The sequence below is a fragment of the Salvelinus namaycush genome, chromosome 7, assembly GCF_016432855.1.
Source record: "Salvelinus namaycush isolate Seneca chromosome 7, SaNama_1.0, whole genome shotgun sequence".
NCBI lineage: Eukaryota > Metazoa > Chordata > Actinopteri > Salmoniformes > Salmonidae > Salvelinus > Salvelinus namaycush.
Window position 1 is genome coordinate 27561494 of NC_052313.1, and position 19827 is coordinate 27581320.

Below are 19827 nucleotides of genomic sequence, written 5' to 3' on the forward strand. Positions count from 1 at the left end.
ACATGTGATGGAAGAGTGCACTGCACATGTGATGGAAGAATGCACTGTGTATGCAGAGGGTTGCAATTCAATTGGGGATAGTTTAACCAAAATATGCTACAAGACCTAGAATTGCCTTATGTGTATCTCACAATAAAGGTTCACTGTTATAAGCTAACTTTTTTGATGAATTTCAGCAAAACTCCCAGGCTTAACTTCCCATGGAAAAATTCTGGAAATTTACCGGAAAGCTTCAGACCCTTTGCAACCCTAGACAAAACCAAGATTGAACTCTTTGGACTGAATGCCAAGCGTCACATCTGAAGGAAACCTGGCACCATCCCTACAGTGAAGCATTGGGGTGGCAATATCATGTTTTGGGGATGTTTTTCAGCGGCAGGGACTGGGAGACTTGTCAAAATTGAGGGAAACATGAATGGAGCAGAGTACAGGGAGATCCTTGATAAAAACCTGCTCCAGTGCGTTCAGGAACTCAGACTGGGGACGAAGGTTCATCTTCCAACAGCACAACGACCCTAAGTACACAGCCAAGACAACACAGGAGTGGCTTCGGGACAAGTCTCTGAATGTCCTTGAGCGGCCCAGCCAAGCCCGGACTTGAACCCGATCGAACATCTCTGGAGAGACCTGAAAATAGCTGTGCAGCGACGCTCCCCATCCAACCTGACAGCGCTTTAGAGGATCTGCAGAAAAGAATGGGAAAACTCCCCAAATACAGGTGTGCCATGCATGTAGCGTCATACCCAAGAAGAGTCAAGGCTGTAATCGCTGCCAAAGGTGTTCAACAAAGTACTGAATAAAGGGTCTGAATACTTATATAAATGTGATATTTCCGTTTTGTTTTTTAATACTTTTGCAACATTTTCTAAAAACCTGTTTTTGCTTTGTCATTATGAGGTAATGTGTGTAGATTGAGGGGGGAAAAACTATTTAATCCATTTTAGAATAAGGCTGTAACGTAACAAATTTAGGAAAAAGTTAAGGGGTCGGAATACTTTCCGAATGCACCGTATGTAGGTGTCATAACCAGTCATAAAATAATGCAATATACTGTATGTCACAACAGGTCTAAATATATGTGTCATGACAGTTATGTCAGCTGTCATGACATATTATGACATGGTTATGACCGTGTCATAACTTATGACGCTTGGTGTCAAGTAAAGTGTTACCCACTTATTTATTCCACTACGCCACATGTGTCAAACTCATTCCACAGAGGGCCAATTGTCTGCGGGTTTTCGCTCCTCCATTGGACTTGATTGACGAATTAAGGTCGCTAATTAGGAAACTCCCCTCACCTGGTTGTCTAGGTCTTAATTGAAAGGAAAAAACTAAAACGCGCAGACACTTGGCCCTCCGTGCAATGGGTCTGATACCCCTGCACTACACTCTTAGAAAAAAGGGTTCTTTGGCTGTCCCAATAGGAGAACCCTTTTTGGTTCCAGGTAGAACCCATTTTGGTTCCACGTATAACTCTTGGGTTCCATGTAGAACCCTCTGTGGACACCAGAAAGGGTTCTTCAAAGGGTTCCCCTATGGGGACAAAGAAACCTTTTAAGTTCTAGATAGCACTTTTTTCCCCCCCTAAGGGTGTAAATAGGGAATAGCCATTTGGGACACAGCCAGAATCCACAGCCAAGCAGGAATGAGATCGTGTGATGCATGAAGGGAGAGAGAGGAAGAGAGGGAGAGGAATGAGAGGGAGTTAATGGCTCACCACACTGCTGCAGTGGCAATGACTGATTTTACACTGCTGAACTATGACAGTGACTCCTATATGGGTAGTGCCCCCCAGTGTTAGGGACATAGGAGTGTCAGAGAGATACCTCATATAAACGTTGGTAACACTTTACAATAAGGTACCCTTTATAAAGTCTACCTAATTGTAAAGTGTTACCTAAACGTTTTATGTCGTGACCCATCTTTTTGATCCACCATATCTCTAGGACCCTGCAGGCTCAGGGCACAGAAAAAAGACTCAACCCACCATTAAAGGAATACGGCTTTACAACAGTCATAAGACTACCTCAGCTCTTCATGAAGTTGGTCTGTGTAACTCAAATCCATGATAACATTAGGGTCTCAATACGCAGGCTTCTCAGCATTGACCTTTGTGAGGTATAAAAAGACCCAAGTCCAGGCCTGTTTGTGTGCACAGAACAACATATTCTTGCTTCGTGTTATTAAATTAGCTAACTGCTAATCCTCTGAGACATATTTACAGCATTATATGCTCAGTTGGTGAGGGGAGGCTACAGTTACACTCTTGGCAACAGGCTAGAGGCAGCTAGGGGGTCTAAAATAAGCCCACTTGTTTGGAAAAAAACTAAAGAGACTAAAAATAGCAGAGGCAAAAAAGACAAAAGGCTGTGACTTTGGAGGAGAAGCTTGTGAGAGAGAGTGGGAGAGCGAGCGAGTGAGAGATGGGTGATTCTAACTACTTCAGAACTGTGGGCACAGTGGCTAGCCGACCGTACCCCGGATAGCAGCGATCTGATTGGCTCCTGATGACATCATCCAATCGCAGAGCCCCTCCCAGTTAGACGATGTCATCAGTGCTGAGGCATGTCAGTGATGTAATGCTGGGAGGGCCGTCACACTCACAGACACTGGGGCTGAGCAGAAGCACCCCTCTTCTCCTCTCCCTCATTTCTCTTCCAGACTCTTCTTCAAATCTCTTCCCAGCTCATTGGGTGTTTATTAGTCCTTTGAAATGCAGGACCCAAGCCATACCATTTATCCACCCAGCACATTTCCTCTCCCGTGCCAAGAGAAGGATGACACAGCAGGGGTGTCAGATCGATTAAGTCCCCTGGCTGTCCATCTCTCTTATGGAGGTTTCATTAAAATATGGTTCACAGATCATAAGTCTCTTCCGCAGGCTGAGGCAGGGAGAGGAAACCCTGGCAACCACAGATGGTTGGCTATGGATTATGTCCCAAGATCAGCAGTCGGGCCTCTACCTCACAGGGCTATAGCAAACCGACAAACTTGCACGCACACACACACACACACACACACACTGGCCTTCTGAGTAGAGACTGGGCAGTGGGCACCTAGCGCTTGTATCCCCTGGCCGTTTCATTCCAATTTAATTTATTTATTTCATTTTTGGGGGATGGACAGCCATATCCGATTTGTGTGTGTGTGGGTGTGTGTGTGTGTGTGTGTGTGTGTGTGTGTGTGTGTGTGTACGCGGTGTGAAAGGCAAAACCAATTGTAGATCAGAACTCTATAGTCTGAGATGCTTGGTGGATACAGGCACTGAATGATATAGTTATATCGAGTTCTTCTAACTGGGTCTCATCAACACTTGGGAGGAAGACGGTCTATAAACGTAGATTGAGAAAGTGTCTGTAATTAACGTCATTATGCTTCTCCACAGAGAGCTTTTCATCATGATCACCATGCTGACAGAGGTTGCCTCCCAAATGGCAACGCATTTCCTCTACGTAAGGAATAAGGGTGGGACTTGGGAGGCATGCATTGTCTAAGTCCATCAAAGCAGAGTCTCTGACCCGTGACTGCCATCCATATGTCAGCCACTAATAGATATTGAGTGGCTGCTGGTTATAGCAAGAGTTCATTTCAAACTGACAGAGGTTAATACTGATTCATAACTTAATTTCTGCTCATAGAATAAGAGTCGGATAGACTCAGATTGTCTCTGCTTCCCATTCAAAACGGTCATTAAAATAGATACGGTGGGTGTGTCTAGGGAATGGATAGACAATGACGTAGTCAGGTTGAGGGTTAAGTCAAGTTTTCATCAGTGCAAACGCCAAAACAGTCCCCGCCTTGGGTGGATCCACAGTTCCATAGTTCTGATTCAGTGAGGTCAGAGTCTGGGATATCTGTGTCAGACACACACACACACACACACACACACACACACACACATGTGCACGCACAAGCATACAATAACGCACACATGCACAAACACACACACACACACACACACTACAGTACTGTTCCTAAGGAAGTATTTTCTCCCCCGATGCCATCAGCTAATACAGTTCAACAGTTCTTCAGTTCCCTAGGGTTCAACCTGAGAGAAGTGAGATGGTTATTTGCGGTCCTTTTGTGGTTGGGCTGCGGTCATCCACCTCCTAATGGCTTTAGCATGTGCTCTAGCCCAGTGGCTCCAGTGGTCTAGGACCATGACCGCAGTGGTGAAACGAAGCAGGGCATTGTTGTTGTGCTTCTGGTAGGAAGGACATAGAACTCCTGGAAGGAAAAGCAAATGGGAAGGGAAGGAAACTTCGAACAAAAGCCTTGAGAGACGCAAGAGAAAAGGCAGGAGGAATGAACCTTAGAGACCTCTCTCTCTCTGTCTGTATCTCTGTGCAACACTTGGATGGATTGTTTAAGTTCTTTGGGCCACTGCCTCTCTTCCTGCCATTATACAAACCAATGGAAATGTTTGCAATTCTCTGGAATTTTCTGTGGCCTTGACTTTCAAGGTGCAAGCTGAGAGGAATATCTTAGGAGGATAGAAACAAGTGGGAACTAAGCATCAGCCTACACTCTTAAAAATTAAAGTGCAAGTTGGAAACAAAAAAGGTTATTGAAAGCGATGCCATAGGGAACCAATGTTAGGGTCTCTGAAGAACCTTAATGTAGTGGTCTGGGTGTAGCTGGAGCAGAGGAGTCAGGCGCAGGACAGCAGAGATGAGTTACACAAGTAACTTTACTCAAATATTCCAATAACGTCGTAATACCGAGCCCACAAAAACGGACCGAACATACATAAAACAATCACGCACAAAAACCATGGGGAAAACAGAGGGTTAAATAATGAACATGTAATTGGGGAATTGAAACCAGGTGTGTAAAACAAAGACAAAACAAATGGAAAATGAAAAGTGGATCGGCGATGGCTAGAAGGCCGGGGACGTCGACCGCCGAACGCCGCCCGAACAAGGAGAGGGACTGACTTCGGAGGAAGTCGTGACACTTTAAAAAAAATCCAAAACTAGAAATGTTTCGACCCTCCAGGACCAGAATTGAATAACCCTGCTGTAGGGTGAAAAGCCTTGTTTGCATATTTCCCAGGGTGCCTTTTGGGTGAATTTTAGAGTTACAAGTACCACCCATGGCTGTGTTTGCTAATGACAGAGACATGGAAGTTATTTTACACCACTGAGTGTTAATTTAACTCTTTACAGTGTTAATTTCACTACTGAATCAACACTAGAAATGTTACATTGAAAAATCAACACTAGTTAACACTAGCCAATTTGTTGTGTGCTATGAAAGGGACACATCCGCAGGCTTCAATACATTTCAAGAACCTTTTCGAATTCTCAAGAACCCCACACTTAACTCAAAGGTTCTTTATCAGGCAAGTGTTCCCCAAGGAACCTTAAAAGCTGAGGAAGAACCATTAAATAACCTAAATGTTTTTCAGTGTATGGTCACATCTCTCAGCAAAGTATTTTACTAGGGGAGGTGAGCTCAGAAAGTGAAGGAATCTAGCCAAGCTTTTTTCAGTATCTGACTTTAGTCTGGATGATACTTTAATTTCTTCAATATCTACAGATTTCCACACACTCTGTTTGATATCAAATATAATATTTTATCTAGGTAAATGGATTTAATTTAAGCCACCTTTTATTATTCTGGAGCCTTAGTGGACCTGCTGAGATCCGACAAAATGAGATCTTCAATATGACAAACAAAACTTTTCCAAATTCAATTCACACAGCGAGTTGAAAGCAGAAATGTCATTTGACTTCACAAAGACTCCTGAAAGATCTTCACCCCGACCGAACATCAGCAATACAATGGAAAACGGTTTGGAATTATGAGGGGGAAAAGAGGAGGAAAATACTTTCTGCACTTACAAGATGGGGTTGTGTAACTCAGAAGGTAGCCCTGGGTAGAAGAAGATTCTGGGTGTGAGAAGTGCATTGTGGGTATCACCAGAGGTGGGTAAAAATGTCAACTCCTCCTTTCAGATTCTGAAACAGACTAGTGTTCTGTCCAGGGGGTGTACTTGTACATCATGCTGGCTCATGCTACAGAAACATACAGTCGTAGGCTCCTGTCCTATGGGGCGTTATGGCACAGACAAGCCTTATAATACTTTACTTCCTATCACTACTCCTGCCTCTACTTTCTCACCTCTAAATGTAATATCTAAACATAACCTTTTAAAAATATACCTTAAATCACCCTCAAAGTTTGGAGCAATTACTCAGAAAAGGATGGATTAAAGGCATTTCTAAGTAGATAGTTGCAGTCTGGCTTCGTAGGTCATATCCATCATTTTGAGCATAACTTTTCGTATTAAAGTCATGGACTAAATCATCATGTGGCAAAACCCATTTCTCGAGGACAGTTGTTGATTCAGCGCTGGGAATTCTGTCACACTCCAACCCAATCCCATTCCCCATGTTACAGGATTGATGCTATGCCTTCACTGATCTACACACTACACTGTAAAAAAAAGCACTAAACATATCACTCTCACTCACACTCTTCATCTGAAGCTATATTTATATGGACAAGACTCGATATTCCTGATTTTTAGGGAGAGCCATAGGGCTCTGGTCAAAAGTAGTGCACTATATAGGGAATAGGGTGCCATTTGGGATGCAGGCGTTGAGTGTTGTCATAACAGGCTAACAACCCCAAAGAGAGACAGTGGGCAAGTTCCCTCCAACTCTCTGAGTAACTCAGGTAGCTGAAAAGCCCCAGAATAACCCAGCATTACACTAACTTCCTGTGTGTTTCATGCTATGGTGGCAGCAATGTAAACAGTAAGCCCAGGAAACGCTGAGAGCGGAGAGTGTAATATGGGGTGCTTCCCAAATAGCACTCAATTCCCTATATAGTGCATAGGGTGCCATTTGCGATGGCGCCATGGAGGCCTGTCAGGGTAATTATAAATCCCACTGTGATAATGAGTTATTAGCGTATGATCACTGACGAGGACAGAGTACAACATGAAAAGACAACAACCGAGGAAGAAATCCAAAGCTTTTTCGTCTTTTTCTGAAAAACGACTTACGGTGGCAGAATTTCATCCATACTTATTGGGATTAGCTGACATTTAATACCCAAACGTCGAACTAAAGACTTATCTAAATTAACGACTTCATAAGAGCAGAGGCAGCTCCCCAGTTCTCAGAAACACAATGCTTGTGTCTCAAATGGCAGCATATTCCCGATAACCTTTTGGGCCCTGGTCAACAGTAGGACACTATAAAGGGAATAGGCTGCCATTTTAGACAGAGGTAAATACTCGAAACAAGGATTGAGAGAAGCGAAGGCAAATGGATGTCCAATTAAACCAGCATAATAGGAAGGGCACATCAAGGGCTTATCACAATGTTCACCAGCTCATTAATTAGACACTCATTCTGATTATCATAGGGACGCTCTTCAGCTCGTTTCATCTCTCCATCCTCCTCCCTCACTCCTGATTCATTGTTGCTGATATGATGCTGGTGAACCCTTTACATAACACTATAGAAGGAAGGAGACACTAGGCCGAGTAGGATAAAGCTGATCTGAGGGGGCCTCCCGAGTGGTTCAGCGGTCTAAGGCACTCCATCGCAGTGCTTGAGGTGTCACTACAGCCCTGATTCCTTGTGGCGGGTCGGGCGCCTGCAAGCTGACTTCGGTCACCAGTTGTACGGTGTTCCTCCGACACATTGGTGCGGCTGGCTTCCGGGTTAAGTGAGCAGTGTGTCAAGAAGCAGTGCGGCTTGGCACGGTCGTGTTTCGGAGAACGCATGGCTCTCGACCTTCGCCTCTCCCGAGTCCGTACAGGAGTTGCAGAAATGGGACGAGACTGTACCTACCAATTGGGGAGAAAAAGGGTAAAAAGCTTATCTGAGGTCAGGTTAGGATTGGGGAGGGTAAGCTTATCCTAGATCTTATCCGAGCCCTCTAGCCACTGAGAGGAATCGCCCACTATTAGCCGAGACAAATGGCCATTTTAAACAGGTTCATTCAAACATGGAGAATAAACACTTCTAAAAGCAGGTGTTTAATCTCACATGGTTCTTCAGGCTGTTTTCCACTCTGTCTTGTCATAGGGACAAAGTACACTTAAGGTTCTTTGGAGAACTCTTGCCCGAAAAATAACCTTTGAGTTAAGTGTGGGATACTTGACGTGGCATCTACGGTTTTTCAGAATTCTAATAGGTTTTTGAAATGTATGGAAACCTGCAGATGTGTCCCTTTCATAGCTCACAACAAATTGGCCAGTGTTAACTGGTGTTGATTTTTCAGTGTAACATTTCTAGTGTTGATTCAAGAGTTAAATTAACACTCAATGGTGTAAATTAACCCCAGTGTTGGTGTTATTAACCAGAGTTGAACCAAAACCACGGCCATCATTATCATATATCCCAGCATGCACAATTGCAGGTTGATTTTTAGAATTGTTTGTTTCAATATCTGTTTTTGCATGTACATTGATTGATGAATTAACCTTATTCTACTCAAATATAAATATCATACATTTTTCTAAACTATAGCAATCTGTTACTTTGACTTATTGCACCCGTTGCTGAAATGGTTGTTCCAGTTTAGATGTTTCAAGTACTCTCATATCTTAATCTTCCCAACCCTGGCAGTCATTCTGAACTCAGGTTGCAGGTGAATAAAAACATCCACATTTATCCCCACTCTGGCTGGATTCCAATAGGAATTACACATCACTTTGCATGCCATCATAATGTGACTTGCAGGCCTAATGTGGCCTGTAAACTATGAGTTTCACACCACTGAAATACGGTAAAACTAGGCCTTCAAAAGAAGGCCTTATGAAATATGAATTGTCTTAAATATTTACATTTGAATGACAAAACATTTACTTTGGATCTGCCTTGGTGAAGGCCACAGCTGTGGACTGTACATTAATGAATGCAACAACCATGTCTCTTTTGCTAGCAAACACAGCCTTCTGTGGAACCGGTAACTTCAATCGAAAGGCAACCTGGGAAATAATCAATTAAAGCTTAAAACCCTACAGCAGGGCTATTCAATTCCGGTCCTGGAGGGTCAAAAACATTTCTGGTTTGGTTTTTGTATGGTTCTTTTAAGAACCATCCCATTTATGGTTCTTCAGAGACTTTAAAATGGTTCCCCTATGGCATCGCTCTCAAGAACCTTATTTGGTTCCAAATTGCACCTTTATTTTTGAGAGTGTTTATTTGCCTATGAGCATATAGAGAGCTGTAGATTGACGGACAAAGGGATCACACATATATCCAGACAACTGGTTTCTGTGTGTTCAGACAGTGTGTCCTTTCACACACACCTGACCAGACCAGACCGGTCTCGTGTCTATAAAGTTGGAGTTAGAGCCATGTCAGTGCTTGAGCCAAAGTTTGCTCAGAGGGGGGAGAGGACAATGTTTGCATTGGAATGTAAACAGTGAGAGGGTGAAGTGGGTAATAGAACCCGAGAGTGACAGTGGAGGCTGGTGTGTGTTCTCTGTGGGAGGGGAGGGAAATAGTGTGTGTGTGTTTGATGAGCATGTATTCAAAGACATTGACAATGATGATGATCCAACTCAAAGTTTTTCTCTGGATGAGCCACATTTACTTACTCTCTTATAGAGGGCTGCTCTCTGCAACCTAAAACACTAATTTCATGTCTTGGCAGATTTTCCATTAGCTTATAGCCCAGCCCACGCCACCATAGGATAGGAAGTGCATTTTTCATCTATGGATAATCCCTGTCATATCCAGCATATAGGCTCCTATAAACTCATATAAAACACCTTTAAACGCTGATGCCATACTGTAACGGAATTCCTCCTCCTCTTCATCCGAAGAGGAGGAGCAGGGATTCGACCAAAATGCAGCGTTGTCATAGGACATAATGAATTTATTTAAACAAGACAAAAACGAACTATACTTGAATAACTAACAAAATAACAAACGACGTAGACAGACCTGGACATGCGAACTTACATAAAACGAAGAACTCACGAACAGGAAAATGACTACACAAAAGAACAAACGTACAAACAAACCGAGACAGTCCCGTGTGGCGCGACAAACACAGACACAGGAGACAACCACCCACAACAATCAATGTGAAAACACCTACCTTAATATGGCTCTCAATCAGAGGAAAATGAAAACCACCTGCCTCTAATTGAGAACCATATCAGGTCACCCTTTAACAAACATAGAAACACATAACATAGACTACCCACCCAAACTCACGCCCTGACCGTCAAACACATACAAAATAACAGAAAACCGGTCAGGAACGTGACACATACGCAATTCTCCACCATAACCCAACAACAGAATGACAAAACAGTGTGGAAGACTAAAGTTGCCAAAAAAATAAATCATTATTAATAATTACATAAATACATACACTGGAAATAAATAACTAATGACATTTTGAAAGAGAGAGAAAACGAGACCACAAGACCACAGCATCAGTAAAACAAATATGGCCGACTTCATGCCAGTCCTGTTTCCTTCATGAGCGTCCCTCGTCCTATTAAAACGGTTTCTTAACCACAGTACATTACCCACTGTGTATCTCATCATGTTTATGTCAGCTTTTTCAGCATTTAAAATAACAGCTTCAGTCAAACTCATTTTCATTCCAAGGATTATTGTATTTGGCAGGATGTTGAATTACTAATATAGGGTTAAGGTAAAGAGGGAAAATGCTAAGTAATGATAAAAATCATTATTAGTTGAACTATGAAACTCTCCAACCTATTACACCATTTTCTGCTGGCCTGTCACTTTTCCTGGCACAAGTCATTAAAATGTGGCCATTACGAGCTGACAGAGCCATTTCAACTGCAACCAAGAGGAACGCAAACCCCTTGGACTATTTGTGAAATGGGTATGGGCTTATCTTGGGTTCGTTTTAAGTGTGGACCGATAAAGGTGCTCTCACACATCGCAACGTTTTCTCAAAATTCACTCCTCCTGGAGGCCAATGAAGTGTTTACCCTCCATTTTGCGCAAAAAAGAAACAACATTTGAAAACTATCCTCCACCTTCATCAAGTGATTTGGTTCACGATGAGGTCACTAAGCAGTTGGGGAGAAGTTGATTAATGTAATATGAGATTAAGGAGATAATCCCTCCAAAAACTCTGTTTTTGCCAAAAGGACACCTCCCAGCCTTAACATCAGATGACGTGATGTAGTAACCCGACTCCAAAATCTCCTCCTAACAAGATGTGAATCAGCTACTTAGATCTACCTGTGGTTGCCTACTGCCTATCTTCGGGTCGAGGTTCTCCTAAAAGTGCTTAGCCTTTGGGGCATCATCTTAAAGTCTTCAGCGGTGGCAATTACATTGACAGATGAATTGGTTGACTGAAGCTAAACTACCCTGGGATGCTTGCGGAGAATCCTGAAGGAGGAAGGCGCTACACCCCCTGCTACACACACACACTCCTGCAAGAACCACACACACACACACACACCTCCCATAATTTATCCAGGGCAGCGTTTTATCTTATCCAACGCTCCAACTCAAAATATGACCTGATATGAGAAGTCCTCCAACAGGGTTTGATCAAGCCACAAATCCCAACGAGATCTGACATTACTGACTATGTTGGCTGATGGCCCAATGAGGACAGACGTTGTTGACAGCGTGGTGGAGAATCACCTAGTCAGAACCTACTGGCCCACATACTGCTGGGCCAGGTGTGTTTACATAGAGTGTAATCCCTCTAGACAGCCATCCAACTCCATAACCCCAGAACCTCATCAGCTGCTAGCTATGACCCAGTTTGGTGCTTGATCCAAGGCATGGATGTGAAGTGAGGCACCCCTGGGACTTTCACTTGATGGAGCAGAGTCACGTGGTCAAGAACTTATTCAGTCAGGATTGAGACTCGCATCATAATATCATAAAGGGGCAGACATCTGGTGTGAGGCAACCATGATCGTGTTTCTGCTTGTGGATGTATGTTACTACCAAAATCACTGCCATTCCATATGCTAGCACTTAGACAAATAGCTTGACTGGGTTCAACAGACAGCAAAAGCCTTGCATTACACTTAATACAAGTTTTCACCTGCTGTTTTCCTTTGAATAAATGAGTATCAATCTGCAGCATCAGCAAAGAGCGGGCAAGAGAAAACGTGTGAGACTGCAGCCATTTAGCATTGTCTGGCAGCAGACGGCAGGCGAGGGTAAGATGAAGGACGAGGTTTGGGATGGGGTCCGAGCTCATCTGTCTTTGTGAACTGACATTCCTCTCCGATGTGTTTACCGACCCTGCCCACGGGGAGCGGGGCTTGATGAACGCACTGCTGAGAAAGATGGAACAAAATCGCACATCTCACCACAGGGAACGTCTCAGCATATTCAAACAGAAAGTGCATGGAACGTATTGGAACCCGAAGAAGTTCAGTCATTTTTTGACAAATCTCCATCCGTCACCTGTCCGAATTCTAAAATGTAATCTATTGTTTTTATGGTGAGACTAACGTATTTAGCTAATTCAACTTGCCTGATGAACAAAACTGATTCTGAATCTGTTGCCTCTGAAGCAGTAGAAAAACAACGGCACTGAAAGAGAAAGAAGTTATCAAGAAACCTAGTAGAGTGATGCTTTGCCAATCACTTTTATTAGACACTTCGTCCAAACAGAAGGTCCAGCTTCATTATGATGCATCATGGTAATTTACCGAAAGAAAGGGGGAAAAAACAGATTTTACTGTGTAGACTTTGATTTTAAGTGAGATTCATATCAAACATTTACGTGTAAATGCCTGTGAAAAACTTTGATATTCCGTAAGGGTTCTGCTTGGGCGAGCGGCCCAACAACTCCAGATGCGAATCTACTTAAACTTGTGGAAAACTCAAAAAAAAGTCCCTAGGCATCATGAAGCCAGCCTGGAAAATAGGCTTCTGCTTTTCAAACCCACGGCAAAAATACTGGGCATATCACTCCAGTTAAAGCAAATGCTAAGGTAGGCCTAAAACCGAACGGTTGCTGGTTTGAATGCCTGAGCCGTCTAGGTGAAGAATCTACCGGTGTGCCCTTGAGCAAGGCACTTAACCCCAATTGCTCTGGATAAGAGCGTCTGCGAAGCGACAGCAATACTGACATGCTGTACCTCACCAAAAAAAGAGCTAAAGTTTATTACAGTACATCAAGCATTACACTGTCGCAGATCAACGTGATGTGCGTCTAGAATAACGTCTTTTGAAGTAGTACAGTGACACTGATGTTCACTTTGAAAATAAGAATGAAACCCATTTCCCCAATGGCGCTTCAAAAGCTTATTTGATCCAGAGAGCCAGCAGCATTCCCAGACATGGTCAAAATCTAAATAAATCTCATACACAATTATCCATATCTTCCTAATAAGGAATAAGGAATCTCTCTGATGTGATCTTGAAAAGCAGCTGAGAAGCATAAAAAAAAAACTAATACAATACAGAAGCTGTTCACAAAGTTTCCAGATCTGCTATGATTTGAAAAGAGGGAGGAAAGGAGTGATAGTGAGTGAGCTTGAGGACAGTGTTGATCAAGCGACCGTGACGCAACACTGTCTACATTTCTGTACAACTTCAGTCTCTCTCGTTTGTACGACCACAAAACACTCCTTCACCATCAGTCTCATTAGACACACACAGATACATACACGTGATACTCCCTCCGACTCCTCACAAACTTCACACAGCTAACGATTACCTATATTCCACAGCACCACACAACACAAACAGACAACAGACAACAGCATCTTGCAAACAGAGAAAAACACACTTATATTTTTTGGTTGTGATGGGGTGAGACAGTTAAAACTAAGCTCACGAAGCATTTCTGAATTAAGGCAACATTTAAAGGATTATTTTTTCAATAATGCGGAGGAGTTAGAAACATATCACAATGCAAAATCCGCTGGAAATGACAATCAGGAAAGCAGCAGAAGTACAGAACAGCTTAAGTAAAGTCACACAAGCCCGGACTTGTCAGGTTGTCCACCTCTTACACTGGTCTGTCTGTGAGCTATGTGTGTAAGCGAGTGTGTGTGCGAGTGTGTGCGGGTGAATACGTGTGTGTGCGCTGCGTGCACATATAGAGATGAAGCTACTCACCCTCCCTCTCTGGTGCTCTGTCAAACGTCTGAAAGCAAACGGGACAACCGCACAGACAAAAAGACACACACACACTCTGCAGTAGAAAACATTTCCTTCTCATTGTGGCTCTGTCTACACACTTCCACTGTTCCTCCCTCCCTCCCTCTTTCTCTCTCCCCTCCCTCGTTCCCTCGCTTCGACACTTCCTGGGCTGTGTGTTAATGCTGGCCCCACTCTCCCCCTCCCTCAGCAAACAGCCATTGTTCGACTTGGATATGTCGGATGTGTGCGGGACTGTGTCTGTCTGCCCTCTTGAATAAGGTTTGTGTAACCTCTTGTCACTTTCCAGAATTGAGAGAGAGAGAGAGAGAGAGAGAGAGAGAGAGAGAGAGAGAGAGAGAGAGAGAGAGAGAGAGAGAGAGAGAGAGAGAGAGAGAGAGAGAGAGAGAGAGAGAGAGAGAGAGAGAGAGAGAGAAGAGAGAGAGAGAGAGAGGAGAGAGAGAGAGAGAGAGAGAGAGAGAGAGAGAGAGAGAGAGAGAGAGAGAGAGACTAAAGGAAAACACGTGGATGACTTCCTGCTGGGTTGTCCTACTGAGACACACATTTTTAGAGTGGAGAGAGGACTCAAGAGATGAAGGGAGCGGGTATAGAGGGGTGGGGGTGTGACTGGAACTTTCTCTCTTAATCCCACAGTTTGCTGTTACAAACCGCACCGAGGCTTGGCCCATTCAAGGCTGACTGATCTCCAGGCTCAGTCTCAAAAACAAGGCGTCTGCTCCGAGATCTGGCTAATAGCTCCACCCCCCTCTCTCTAACCCCAATCCAACCCACAGCCATAACACCCCCCCCCCCCCTGCCCCATCCTAGCCCCTGAAATGCAGGGGAGGGGGAGAGGCAAGTGGGGGCGAGTCGACGAGAGAGAGATGAGAGAACACAGGTTGACAGAAGCACCACCAGGAGACTGTGTGTGCACCCCAAATAGCACCCTATTGCCTATTTAGTGCACTACTTTTGAACAGGACCGATACAGTTCTGGTCAAAAGTAGCACGCTATATAGGGTCCCATTTGGGATACATACTTGTTGGTGGTGCTGTTGTTGTTGTTAACTGAGTAATCTACACATGACAGCAACACATCATGTCATTACGTTTATGAGTATTTTGAGCTTGTTGACTGTAAAAAATAAGAACATGAATTTAAAGAATAAACCTAAAATTCTAATTCCCAGCTTTCATGATGGTCCACAGTAGCTCCAACCTCAAATGTTCAGTTTTGCTTATTCATGGTGTAGCTTAGTACAATATGATGAGTTTTAAGGTTGTGCTGGAACATGTCTGGAGTTTAAGAGTTTTAGCAGATCCCCTCTTCACAATCCGTCTCATCCAGACAGTACCTCACCCTCCTCTTCCTATCATTCCTTTCTTTTCTTATCCCTTCCTCACCTCACCGCTTCCATCTTCTCCCGTCATGTACCCATCTCTCCCTTTCTCACACTCTAGAAAAATGTGGGTAAATCTTGGACAGAACAAACGTTGGGTTATTTTTGACCCAGCCTGTTGAGTCACTTAGTTGGGTTGTTGGGTTATTGATGCAGGGTTAAGAAGCTTTGACCCACTGGGTCAGATGAGAAGACTTGAGGCATGGCTAAGTAGGGGCCACCCGTGAATGCAAATGTCATTCTGGTTCATGCTGTTTTGTATTGTCATCACATGTTAAGGTTGAGCACTGACACTTTTGTAGCGTTGATGAGGCTTACACAAGAGAATGAGGTCTTTAAGTGCCTGTGCATATACCAATGTTGGGAGAGTTATCACTTTGTTATAATAATGTTATTAAATGTAACATTTAAATTTGCAGTGTACAAATGTACCATGATGAACTATAATGACATTTACTCTCACAGGTGGCCAAAAATAACTCATGGAAAGCTAATTGACCCCACTGGCTGGATCAAAATAACCCAACGTGTGCTCTGTTCACTATTTACCGAGCGCTGGGTTGTTTTTAACCCAGCATTCTTTAGAGTGCACTCTCATCTTCCCATTACATCCCCTCCTCCCATCTCCTCTCCTCTTCTCATGCCCACTCCACTCTCCAGGTCAGTCTCAGAGCCAGGCTGGAAAACCACACAGTCACATCAGGTTTCCTTCATCATGCAACAGTGACGGCCGGCTCTGGAAACATTAATCATGTTTAGTCTGAGCACCATATGTTGGAGCTGAGGGGAGGGCTGCATGCTATCCCGGTGTCCTGAACGCTACTGCCTCATCTTTGTCGATTTGATTGATCATTTTCATATTAAAAGATAGGCCTATTTTGGCTGGCTACTGGCTATATGTCTAAAGATAAGCAGCTGTTACATGCATTGCCTTCAATATTATGGGATGAATATGTAACATATTCTGGCAAATTTAGTCGTATATTTATGAGGAGGAACAGGGCTACCTGGCTGGCGATGAGCACTCTGCAGGCAGGCTGCCCTCCAAAGTGATGAAGTGGTGCAGACAGAACATGCTTTCCATCTGATCCTGCAACCTCTGCTACAAGGAGGCTGTATGATTTTGCTTTCTCTGGACTCTAGAGAAGTGACATGATACGGTGCGTTCGGAAACTATTCAGACCCCTTGACTTTTTCCACATTTTGTTAGGTTACAGCCTTACTCTAAAATGTATTAAATCGTTTTTTCCCCCTCATCAATCTACACACAATACCCCATAATGACAAAGCAGCAGCTACTCTTCCTGGGGTCCAGCAAAATTAAGGCAGTCTATACAATTTTAAAAACATTACAATACATTCACAGATTTCACAACACACTGTGTGCCCTCAGGCCCCTACTCCACCACTACCACATATCTACAGTACTAAATCCATGTGTATGTGTGTGTAGTGCATTTGTTATTGTGTGTGCGTGTGTGTATGCATGTGTCTGTGCCAATGTTTGTGTTGCTACACAGTCCCCGCTGTTCCATAAGGTGTTTTTTTATCTATTTTTTAAAATCTAATTTTACTGCCTGCGTCAGTTACTTGATGTGGAATAGAGTTCCATGTAGTCATGGCTCTATGTAGTACTGTGTGCCTCCCATAGTCTGTTCTGGACTTGGGGACTGTGAAAAGACCTCTTGTGAGACCTCTTGTGGCATGTGTTGTGGGGTATGCATGGGTGTCCGAGCTGTGTGCCAGTAGTTTAGACAGACAGCTCGGTGCATTCAACATGTCAATACCTCTCATAAATAAAAGTAGTGATGAAGTCAGTCTCTCCTCCACTTTCAGCCAGGAGAGATTGACATGCATATTATTAATATTAGCTCTCTATGTACATCCAAGGGCCAGCTGTGCTGCCCTGTTCTGAGCCAATTGCAATATTCCTAAGTCCTTTTTTGTGGCGCCTGACCACACGACTGAACAGTAGTCAAGATGCGACAAAACTAGGGCCTGTAGGGCCTGCCTTGTTGGTAGTGTTAAGATGGCAGAGCATCGCTTTATTATAGACTTTTCCCCATCTTAGCTACTACTGCATCAAAATGTTTTGACCATGACAGTTTACAATCTAGGGTTACTCCAAGCAGTTTAGTCATCTCAACTTGTTCAATTTCCACATTATTTATTACAATATTTATTTGAGGTTTAGGGTTTAGTGAGTGTTTTGTTTCAAATACAATGCTTTTAAGTTTTAGAAATATTTAGGGATAACTTATTCCTTGCCACCCACTCTGAAACTATCTGCAGCTCTTTGTTGAGTGTTGCAGTCATTTCAGTTGCTGTATAGTGTTGAGTCATCCGCATACATAGACACTCTGGCTTTACTCAAAGTCAGTGGCATGTCGTTAGTAAAAATTTGAAAAAGCAAGGGGCCTAAACAGCTACCTTGGGGAATTCCTGATTCTAACTGGACTATATTTGAGAGTTTTCCATTAAAGAACACCCTCTGTGTTCTGTTAGACAAGTAACTCTTTATCCACATTATAACAGGGGGTGTAAAGCCATGACACATACGTTTTTCCAGCTGCAGACTATGATCGATAATGTCAAAAGCTGCACTGAAGTCTAACAAGACAGCCCCCACAAAATTGTATCATCAATTTTTCTCAGCCAATCATCAGTCATTTGTGTAAGTGCTGTGCTTGTTGAGTGTCCTTCGCTATAAGCATGCTTAAATTCTGTTGTCAATTTGTTTACTGTGAAATAGCATTGTATCTGGTCAAACATCATTTTTTCCAGAAGTTTACTAAGGGTTGGTAACAGGCTGATTGGAAGCGGAATAACTTTAGCTTCCCTCCAGGCCTGAGAGCACACTCTCTAGTAGGCTTAAATTGAAGATGTGGCAAATAGGAGTGGCAATATCGTCTGCTATTATCCTCAGTAATTTTCCATCCAGATTGTCAGACCCCGGTGGCTTGTCATTGTTGATAGGCAAGAATATTTTTTTCACCTCTTCCACACTAACTTTACAGAATTCAAAAGTACAATTCTTGTCTTTCATAATTTGGTCCGATATACTTGGATGTGTAGTGTCAGCGTTTGTTGCTGGCATGTCATCCCTAAGTTTGCTTATCTTGCCAATGAAAAAGTCATAAAAGTAGTTTGCAATATCAGTGGGCTTTGTGATGAATGAGCCATCTAATTCAATGAATGAAGGAGCCGATTTGGCTTTTTTCCCCCAAAATTTCATTTAAGGTGCCCCAAAGCTTTTTATTATCATTCTTTATATAATTTATCTTTGTTTCATAGTGTAATTTATTTTAATTTTTATTTAGTTTAGTCACATGATTTCTTAATTTGCAGTATGTTTGCCAATCAGTTGGGCTGCCAGACTTAATTGCCATACCTTTTGCCTCATCCCTTTCAACCATACAATTTTTCAATTCCTCATCAATCCAAGGGGATTTAACAGTTCTTACAGTCATTTTCTTAATGAGTGCGTGCTTATTAGTAACTGCAAAAATCAGTTTCATAAATGTGTCAAGTGGTTGCTCCTCATTACACACCACAGACCAGCAAATATTCTTTACATCATCAACATATGAATCACAACAAAACTTATTGTATGACCTCTTATACACTATATTAGGACCAGCCTTTGGAACTTTGGGTTTTCCTAGATATGGCTATAATATTGTGATCACTACATCCTATGGATTTGGATACTGTTTTAAAGCAAATATCTGCAGCGTTAGTAAAGATGTGATCAATACATGTTGATAATTTAATTCCTGTGCTGTTTGTAACTACCCAGGTAGGTTGACTGACAACCTGATCCAGGTTGCAGGCACTGGTTACAGTTTGACGTTTTTTCCTGAGTGGGCAGCTTGATGATAGCCAGTCAATATTTAAATCACCCAGAAAACATACTTCTCTGTTGATATCACATACATTATCAAGCATTTCACACATATTATCCACATACTGACTGTTAGCACTTGGTGGTCTATAGCAGCTTCCCACAAAAACGGGGCTTTAGGTGAGGCAGATGAACCTGTAGCCATATTACTTCAACAGTATTTAACATTAGATTGTCTCTAAGCTTTACAGGAATGTGGTTCTGAATATAGACCGCAACACCGCCTCCGTTGGCATTTCTGTCTTTTCGGTATTGCTACAACTGTATCATCAAAGGTATTATCTAAGTGAGTTTCAGAGATAGTCATAATATGAATGTCATCTGTTAAAAGCAAGTTATTGACTTCATGGACCTTGTTCTTAGGCTACATATGTTAATATGGGATATTTTTAGCACTTTTCTGGGTTGCTTGATTGTTTTTAATGCTTTACTGGGA

The 19827-nt window shown here is 42.9% G+C and overlaps 1 protein-coding gene across 1 annotated transcript in view; it reads right to left on the reverse strand.

The window, feature by feature from the left end:
• LOC120051170 (sickle tail protein-like) overlaps positions 1 to 14150 on the reverse strand; it is a 117494-nt gene extending 103344 nt beyond the window's left edge. The window contains exon 1 of the mRNA XM_038997889.1: positions 14067 to 14150. The gene's annotated coding sequence lies outside the window, so the exon portion shown is untranslated. The remainder of the gene's footprint in view (positions 1 to 14066) is intronic.
• Positions 14151 to 19827: the final 5677 nt, after the last annotated feature.